Source organism: Aptenodytes forsteri, unplaced genomic scaffold (genome assembly GCF_000699145.1).
Source record: "Aptenodytes forsteri isolate BGI_AS27 unplaced genomic scaffold, ASM69914v1 Scaffold411, whole genome shotgun sequence".
In the NCBI taxonomy this organism is placed as follows: Eukaryota; Metazoa; Chordata; class Aves; order Sphenisciformes; family Spheniscidae; genus Aptenodytes; species Aptenodytes forsteri.
In genome coordinates, this window is record NW_008794119.1 from 545,819 (window position 1) to 555,245 (window position 9,427).

Genomic DNA, 9,427 nt, shown 5'->3' on the forward strand with positions numbered 1-9,427 from the left:
TTCCCTTTTTCCTTTCCCCTGAGACTTTTCTTTGTTTTGGGAGCTCTGAGAGGGCGTTTGGGAGATGTGGGGTTTTTTTGGCCTAATGACTATGGACAGAATATTTTGCAAGCAGTGCTTGTTGCAGTTTTTTCATTCGCAAAGCGTGTTATAGATGGGAGGATAGATGTGATCACATTGCAGTAAGGATTATGGACCTCTGTTTTTCTTCTATGAAAAACCCTAGAACAAAAAGTCTTTCTGACTCTTTACTGAACATGAATAAAGCTATCAGCTATTGATTTACTTAAGCAATATGACAGCTGCAAAGCAGGTGGAACATAGATCTTGGAAAAAATGACCTTCAGCCACCTCAAAAGCTTTACTCTATAGCATTGACTTTCATTCGGCGGGTTAGTTGTCAGACTTGTTCCCCGCTCAGGATGCCTTGCTGTGAAAATGCCCCCGCTGCGCCTTCCCCCCTCATACCCAGTAGCAGTCAGGCAGTGATGATAAAAACTCTGCTTGGGTTTGACGCAAGTGAAAAAAAGAAGGGATTCAGACCCCAGAAAGGCTGGTGAGGGGTTGAAATGAATGGGGGAGCTGAGGGGCGCGGGCACTGCCCCAGCCCTGCGCTGCCTGGCCCATCCAAGTGGTGCTCAGGGGCACTGCCAGCTGCGGCCCAGAGCCTGTGCAGGTGGAAACTCAAAAATATTTAGTTTTTACTTTTTAGAGCAGTTTAAACCCACAACTGCATGCCTTACGGTGCTGGAAGATGTTAAAACATTTGGAGGGAAGGGGAATGTTTTCCTCGTCACGCCTCACCGTGTGAAATGGCGTTTCCCGTGGGGAGTTTGTATATCTGGACCATGCACCGAGAACCAGCCGAGGTTTGTGTTGCCTAAATATAACGTAGCCAGAGCCTCAGAGCCAACTGTTCACGTGGGCATGGACACAGGGGCTTTTTTTTGGCGTGACTGCAGCATGCGGTACATGAGTGACCCTGGTCTCGTGAGGTGTCGCGCTGACTGTGGGTCACCGCGCACAGTCAATCTGTGGCAGTGGTGGTGAGGGGCACCCTCGTACTCAGCTGTGTGGGGCGTAAGGTGGCACGTGTCCAGCTATCCTGTCAGGATATTTATGAAACAACAATAGCGTAATTTCACGTAACACCATTTCCAACATATGAGGGAAGTCCTTTCGTTTCTTGATATGTGGCATCTGCCGGGTCTCTGTGTCTGCGCTGGTTATCAAGATGCAGTAAAACTTAATAATAGCCGTGTGCATTTGCCGTGATCAGATGCACTTTTTGCTGTTTTCTCATGGTAAATAAAAGGAAATAAAGCAATTGCTTTTGCAGCGGGTGATGATGGTTTTGTGGTAGGGTTGCTGGCTGGGAGAAGGTGAAGCCGGGCACCCCCTTGCTCGGTGCCCCAGGGAGACCCTGCTGGCCTGCCTGTGCTGTCTTTTGGGAGCGGGTGTCAAGTCACAGGGCAAAATGTGCATGTCAATGGGTGGCTTTGTACAACGTGCACCCTCTACATAGCAAGTGTGAGGCAAGAAGGTTTCCTTGATCATGTGAAGTGTTTCTCTTAGGTGCTGCCTGCGTCCATCTATGAGGCAGTTGTTTTGTCCAGTGTTGCAGAGGGCTGTTGCAGGGTTCACGCACGTGCTACTTTCTGAAATATTCTGCTTAAACTAACAACCCCTGCAGGGTTCACGCACGTGCTACTTTCTCTCTGAAATATTCTGCTTAAACTAACAACCCTCCAGCTGGGAGCACAACTGGATGCAAAGGAGATGACTTGGGAGTCTTCTTTCTGTTGTGGTTGTGTGGGAGAACTACCAAAGGGGTTTTGCTGTTGACCTGATGATTTCTAGAGACAAAAATGGCAGCTGTAACTGGCTGACCTGACTTGCACAAAACTGGCTCCATAACCTCATTTATCTCCAACTTCACCCCAAACGCCTGTTAAATAGTTTTTGCTGGTGCATCATAAAGGAGATTGGAGGGCAGAGGGTTTGGCCTTTTTGTGCTTGTCAGATCACGGAAGGAAGCATTCAAGCTGCTTGGAGTTCTTCCAAAAATACTGGTCCTCATGGCAAGTACCAGAAGTAGTAGTTCCAAAACCGTGAGCAACTAAATGCAGACTGTGCCGAGGTTTGCACTGCTGACCCCTTTTGTGAAGGCAAGGCTTCCCCTTTGGTAGGAGGGTGAGCCCCCTTCCCTGGAGCCTGTGGAGGAGGCTACCACGACAGCAGGGCATGGTCCCAGAGGTCTGGACTGGCCAGAGCCTCCTTCAGTGTTTTGATGACTGCATCACGTGCCAGCTTTGCATCTCAGGTGAACTACTGAAAATTGAGCAGTCAATGGGCCATCGGGAGCTGTGTGTAAACTTTTATACCTGTTCTGTCTGAATTTTGAATCTTACTTTTCCACACCTTCTATTAATAATCGTTGTTGAAGGTTTCAGCTCAGTGGCTGTGGTGCAATTCATACCTGTGACTTTATAAAGGCAAGGAGGTTTATCGCAGCAGAGCAATTTTTCTACCCTATTTTTAGGCACTTGGATTAGCTGGAGTATACCTTTATTTTGTTGAAGTCTGGTTTTGCTGAGCCTTTAAATGTCTTGCAGAACAGCAATTTGCAAGCCTGCTAATTCCAACACTTTCCTAATAAAAATGCAGCCACCTATAAGGCAGAAGGCGATGGTGCCAGCCAGGTTAGCCAATGACGTAGGGAGAGATGTGAAGGTGGAGCCCGTGTCTAGGTAAAACAGCATTTACCTCTTCACGCCTGGCTGGTTGCCTGCCTCTCTTCTCTGTTAGAGGATACCCAGGAAGGGCAGGGATTTCCCACGCACTGGGCAGAGCATCCAGCACCCTCCTGCATCCTCGCAGGGTTTCTGGGGGGTGGTGCACCCCCAAAAGCTGGGTATGGACCTGGACAGCCCAGTGGGATGACCTGAAGGCTTCTGTGTGTGTCAGCAGCTATAGGTGGAGACCTCTTCTCCCTGCTGAAATATGGTGTTATATTGTAGAGCTGAGCAAATCTGTGTGAAGCTGACCTGGTCTCAGAGCCGTGCTCTGTGACAGTATGGTGCTGGTGTGCAATGGTTGCACTGGTAATTCATACAATACTTTGGATGCCTGCTGGGGGCTGTTGTGTAGTGGCGAGGCTGGTGTAAGCTAGCCGGTCACACCGAAAAGCAAGAGTTGTGTGAATAAGCTGTTTCTCTTGCTTTTGCAGAAAGGTCATTATCAGCCTGAACGTGCAGTCTTCCTCTTTACCATGCTATCCACACAGAGCCGCTGGCACCTGCTTTAGTGGCTGGACCGGGTGAGGAAGGGTTTTGTTGACCCTCCATGGGGGCTGAGGCTGCTGACCCCCGTGCTTTTTGGATTCGGAGGGTTTCTGGTTTCCATCTCTGCTGATCACCCTGGTTGAGCTTTCATTACACACGTGTCTCCAGCCCAGCAGCGATGACATGCAGTGAGAAGATATTTTTAACTGTAGGAGCTGAAGCTGAGGCGATGGTCTGCAGAGAGGACCTTGATGTGTCCAGCTGCTGCGGCTGCTATGCAAATGGGGCCAGACCCTGTTCTGCATGCTCGCATCAACAGACACGTGAGCGCTGCACGTACATGTCCTCCCCGGCACGAGGAGGCACGTGGGGCCGGTTGCGGCACGGCCAGGAATGCTGTTGGCTAGGGAGGAATGCAGCCTAGGCTGAGCCCTCCCGCTCCCTGGGGTCCCTGGCAAGGGACCGCGTGGCTGGTTCGTGCTCCTTGTCTGCAGGGAGGATTGACATGGGGCAAAACAGGTGCTGGTGTGGTGGCAACCAGACCGTAGCTGTTTTGCACATGTGGGGCGACCCCTCTGTCACACTGGTGGAGTTTGTCTCATTTCTTTAGGTGGCAAAGGTCAGGGAAAAAAGGGCATCACCCGAGGCACCACATAGTTACTGAGCATCTCTGCTTTCCACCTGGAGACCCAATGTCTGGTGAGGGCCTTGTGGCTGGCTGCAAAAGGAACAACTACCTTAGTGTGTGTCGGTCGGGCGTCAGCTGAGATGGGTGCAACGGTCCAAAATAAAGGCTCCCTTGCAAAACCCCAGGCTGAATGACGGCACCATGTGTTCACATCCTTGCCTACCCCATGGCGGCTTTTCATGGACCTTTGCCTTTGCTGCGTGTGGCTGGTGCACCGAGGCACGGGAGCCCAGCGTGCCAGCTGCTGGTGGTTTCTGCGTCAAAGGGTCTGTCCGTGGAGGAAAATGATCAAAGGCTTATTTCGTATTCTTTTTTTTTCCTAGAATATTTGCATCTCTTCCACTAATGGGTTAACCCACCTCGAGCACATGGTAGTCAGCTAAATAACTTGTTATTTCTATTTATAATGTAAATGATTAAAAAAATGATTAGCCAAGCTTGGATTTTAGATGTTACCATCGTGATCAAAAGAATAGACATTGCAAGAGTCTGAGTGTTGATCAACCCCATTTATAAGGGTTCATTATAGATAAATCTTTATCCAACTTGCTTCAAATCTGATAAAAAAATCTGCTTGCATCCTAACTTACAAGGACAAATGTCAGATACCGAGTATTATGAGGGCTCTGGGATAGAGTTATAAAGAAGTTATAGGGTTGCAGTCTTCACGGGAAAGGTTAATGTCTTTATTAGAAGAAATCACTTGCAGGACTTTCTGTGCAGTCTAGCAGTTAAACACAGTCTTGCTGGGCTTGTCCCTGCACTCCCAGGCTAAAGTAGCCTGTAACTTCTGAAGCTTTTGCTGTGTGTTTAGTGGTCCTTGTTACTCGGACAAATGCTTTGACGAGGATGCTGTTGCTTCCTGAACCCCACCTTCGCTTTTGCTGGCGCAGCGCAGGAGCAGACAACGCCTCAGCAGAGCGGCTGGTTTCGCAGCGTCAGCTCCCAGCATGGCTGCGCCGAGGGCTTGCTTCACCAAAAAGTGCCTCGTCAGTGGTGGGGGGAAAGGACCATGCATGCTGCGGGGCCCTTTGCATGTCTCTTCTGCTTTATGGTCCAGTGCACACACCCCCCCCCCCCCCAACAAAAAAAAAACAAGCAAATAGATGGTGTGTTGCCTCTTACTATTTCACTGCTATGCAAACCATGACGGCGCAGTCACACCCCCCAAAAAAAAAAGGGAGCATCAAGCAAATAGATGGTGTGTTGCCTCTTACTATTTCACTGCTATGCAAACCATGACGGCGCAGTAGGAAAATGTTGGTCTAAAATAAAGCAGAGTAAACTGTTAGGGCAGGTGAATCTGTGGGGTGGGAGGTCTGATGGGGTGAAACACCTGGGACCGGGGGCTGCCAGGCAGTGTCTGCGCCGATCTCCTGCCTTTGGGTCAGCTGGTCAGCATAAAATATTTATGGCTATTTGATATCTGCATTGTTTGTAGAGTTCATGTACAGGGTTTCATCTGAGCAATCTGACTTGTTTCACTTTTCTTTGTGTGTGCCAGTCCTGATATTGCAACCTTTCTGGCTGGGTAACTCTCGGATGTGAAATTATTCTGCAAATGCCAATGTTTGAGTTAAAACTCTTTTCTGTAAAAAGTGTGCGGTATTCCCCCAAGCAGCGATATGTCTGTGATCAGCTCTTCTGGCAAACCCGTTTGCTACAGGATCTGTAAAGTGAGTGCAAAAGGGCAAAAGAAAGGCGGGCAAAGCATAGCTGAGATTTTTTTTTTTCCCATGCATCAGTAAGAATTATTTTATATAGTAGCCTAGCTTTAAATTCACTACAGTTTATTTAAATATAGTGGTATGCAAAGTAATGATGGATATTTTAATGAGTAGCTCTATCACAAAGATGTTTTTGAAATGGTGAGAAGAAATTAGAAACCCTTTTTTGGAAATGAAATATAAATTACTGTAAGTGTGATGGACTGTCATCACGCAGTCTATTTCAGTCAGGTCAGTGCCCCACTTAGTCTCTAGTTCCGGGGAACCCAAAATTGTAAAATGACATGAAACACATCTGAAATATGCATCCTCTCATAGATGTTACGAAGTATGACAGTATGCATGGGTCAGGCAGTGCCAGTCGGCTGCACAGTTAACAACTTTTCTGTCTTTGAAGGAAAAATGGTACAGTTCGTATTTTTTTTTTTAATCACTATTTCACATTTTTCTGACGGTGCGCTGGAGTCAACCCAACATTGCCTTCTGTACGTTTTCATCTGGAAAATATGTTGCATATCCACATCCTGTTCCATACTCATGCCGATATTTTTAACACATAACTAAGGGTCGGGTATTCGCAGAGGAGTTCCCAGCAGATGCCAGGTTGTTACCCCGTGTCCTGGAAAAAATCTGTGCCAAGTCCTGTGGTGTGGACACTCATCAAGAAGACACTCCCCGGTAGCTCATTTTAAACGTAGACACTGTCTGTAATGGAAAGACCAGAAATGTGGCACCTTTTCACCAGAGCTGCAGAGAGTCCAGGCAGCGTGGCAGGCAGGGGGACAAGCCATCCTCTTAACGGACGGGCTTTCCAAAGTCCGGGTTGGTGAAGGATGTCAACACCGTACATTTTCTTTCCTCCTTGTATCTTAAAGTCTTTCCCCTTGCAGTCCTGAGTCAGGTCCCCTAGCCTGGGCTCCTGCGTCCCTGTACGACCCACCTCGTGTTGGGCCGTGGTTCAGCATACGGTCTCCGAAGACCATGTTGTGTTTGAGGTGAGTTAAGTGACTTTGTTGTCAACCGGTAGGACTGAAGATGGGGAGCGTTTGGTTTTATTCTCAACCAGAGCCTTAGCTACCCTCGAGGAGTCTCTGTCTTGGTGCTCTTATTTGATGGGAGGGAGGTGACACTGCTTACCTCCCAGGGATGCAGTGAGACTAAACATCGTGTCAGTAATGCTTTTGAGGTCAGTTGTGTAAATGTGTATCTAATGCTGGCAGTGCCAGGGCTTTTCTCTGAGTATCTGATAACAAACAGTGATTCTACCACCCGCAAAATATTGGAGCCGCTCACAAACATACGCTTCCAGGCTCTCCCTGTGGGGAGCAAAATTTGGGTTCTTTGCCATCAGGTGTTCATGTTCTTCAGTATCATAAACCCTGCCTTTACTTTCCACTAAATGCTTCCCAAAAGCTATTAAGTCACTGAGATCTGTATGTTACCACATGCTACTTGTTTCTTTTATTTTTTTTATGAATGGGATATTTTTTATCTGAATCAATAAAATAGGTATCTACTACAATACAAGAAATCTCCACAGCAGGTCCTGGAATACAGAGAAATTAAATATGCTTCTTGTAAATCTCTCCTTCTCTTGTAGAACCAAATTATAAATTAAATAAATAAGAAAACCATAAATACACATTTCAAGATACACCAATTATTAGGTAGAAACATTAATCATCTCTTCACCTCCCTCCTCATACTGCTTAAAGCTATTAATTAACAAATGAAATACTACAATACAGCTTTCTCAACAGACAAATCTCTTGCTGCCCTGGACTGTGTGTTGGGCGCTCTATGGGTTGTGTTAGCTACAAGGGCAGGTACCACAAATGCTCACTGTCTTAATTACCCCAAATGCAGAAAAAGGACTTTTCCCAGTGTCTGTCCATCTTCTTTATTTTTGCTTTGCTTAGGGAATGAGACCAAAAAAGGGAACTGGTGATTACTATACTCCCTACTCCTTGAGTTGTATGCATTGCTGTGCAAGAGAGTAGTCCCACTGAATTTACTAGGTTTACCTTCTGGCAGGATTTCTATGGGCTAGGGAGGGGGGTGTAGTGTGGTTGGTGATATTTGTAAAAGATGTTTCAGGAAAATCTTGGCCATGGCTCCAGCTTGGTTCAGTCATGGAGGACCTGATGTTGGCAGGGTCACAGTGTCCGGACTATTACACAGGGGCAATGTGTCAGGGTTTAATTTAAAGGTGGGATGGACCCCTGTGAGAAAACTGCTCTGGTGCTGTTCAGGTGTGCAGCCTTCAGTGGGCATCGGCATTGCTCTCGCATGCCGTGGCTGGCGACACATGGTCAACACCGGGCCACTATCGCCTCTTCTCCTTGCCTTGCCAGCAGCCAGGGCCTTTCAGTGTGTGGTTAACGAGGACCTGTGTTCTCCTTCTTTCCCAGGAGGAAGAAAGAAAAGCAGGAAAGCAAATCATCCCTCTGTCAGGCTGCTGGGCCAGAGAAGGACTTTTGCCTTTGGTAAGGAGGAGGGGAGAGTCTGTGTGATTTCTAGCTGCCAAGCTGTCCTCTGTGAGTTGTTGAGCACCTCTGAAGGAGAAGCCTGTGACTGAAGCAGTGACGGACAGCTGAACGCGAAGGCTGACAGATATTTTATGACGGGCTAGTGCCTCTCCCCTCCTTGGCAGACTCTGGACTGAGTTGGCTCTGGCCATATGAAAACCCATAGTACCTTTTTAAATGAGAACTTCCTTCCCCATCCTACTGCCTTCTCCAGCACGTCCAGCCCCACATAGGTGTCCCCTGCTGCCCTCCTTGAAGCCACCGGGGACATTTGCTCTGTAAAGCTACTGGGCCGCTCCAGTTGCTTTCCCATCCCATGGACTTTGGTTACTCAGGTTAAGCTGCAAACCTTTCCTGTGTGCTGCTCCACCCCACTCACCCCAAAGCCAGAGGACTGCTTTAGCAGCCTTTCCCTCCCGTCCAGGTGGTACCCTGGTACCTCTGAGCTGGTGGCCCCTGACCGGGAATAACTGCCAAGGCTCCCTCAGTCCTGGGCTGTAAGAGAAATTCAGAATATGCTTTTTTCTAAGTCCAGGTTGAAGATGATCTTAACACAACCAGTGGATGAAGTCAGCAGGTACCCCAAGTGCAGAAGTTGCCCAGGCGGTTGTGGTAGGAGGGGAAGGAGCTGTAATCGCCGTTAATGCTGCCGACGTATGGTTCAGACCTTTGGTGGGTTCACGGCTCTGGAGCCTCCTCACCTCGGTACCATGGCACTGTGTATCATGGCATCTCACTATGTTTTACTACACTGGCTGCAGGCAAGCAAGTTTCAAATGGGAGCTTCTTTCCTCTGCTTCTGTTATAGAGTAAGACCTTTTTTTTCATTTATGTTTTGGAGCACTGGCAGTTAGGTTAGAGAAGATCGTCATTACTATGAGCAACAGGAGATACGCTTCCTCCAATTTTATATTTAAAGTTCTGTATTCAGGCAAACCAAAGTCTTTTATAATAACCAGGGGAGCACTCATATGAGGCAAGTACTGTTCATGACTAATATAATACAGTCTGTAACACTGGTGAAACCTTTTTTGTAATTTTTTTTTTGAGAGGAAAACCCAAGGGGCCGTGACCAGCAATTTCAAAATTGAAAAAATTTTGTGAAAATTTTTTGAGCAAATTCTGTTAAATCCATCTATTTATAAGCACAGGTCTCCTATATGCAAATATTTTGTGTTTAGTCACCTAGTTGCACCATTT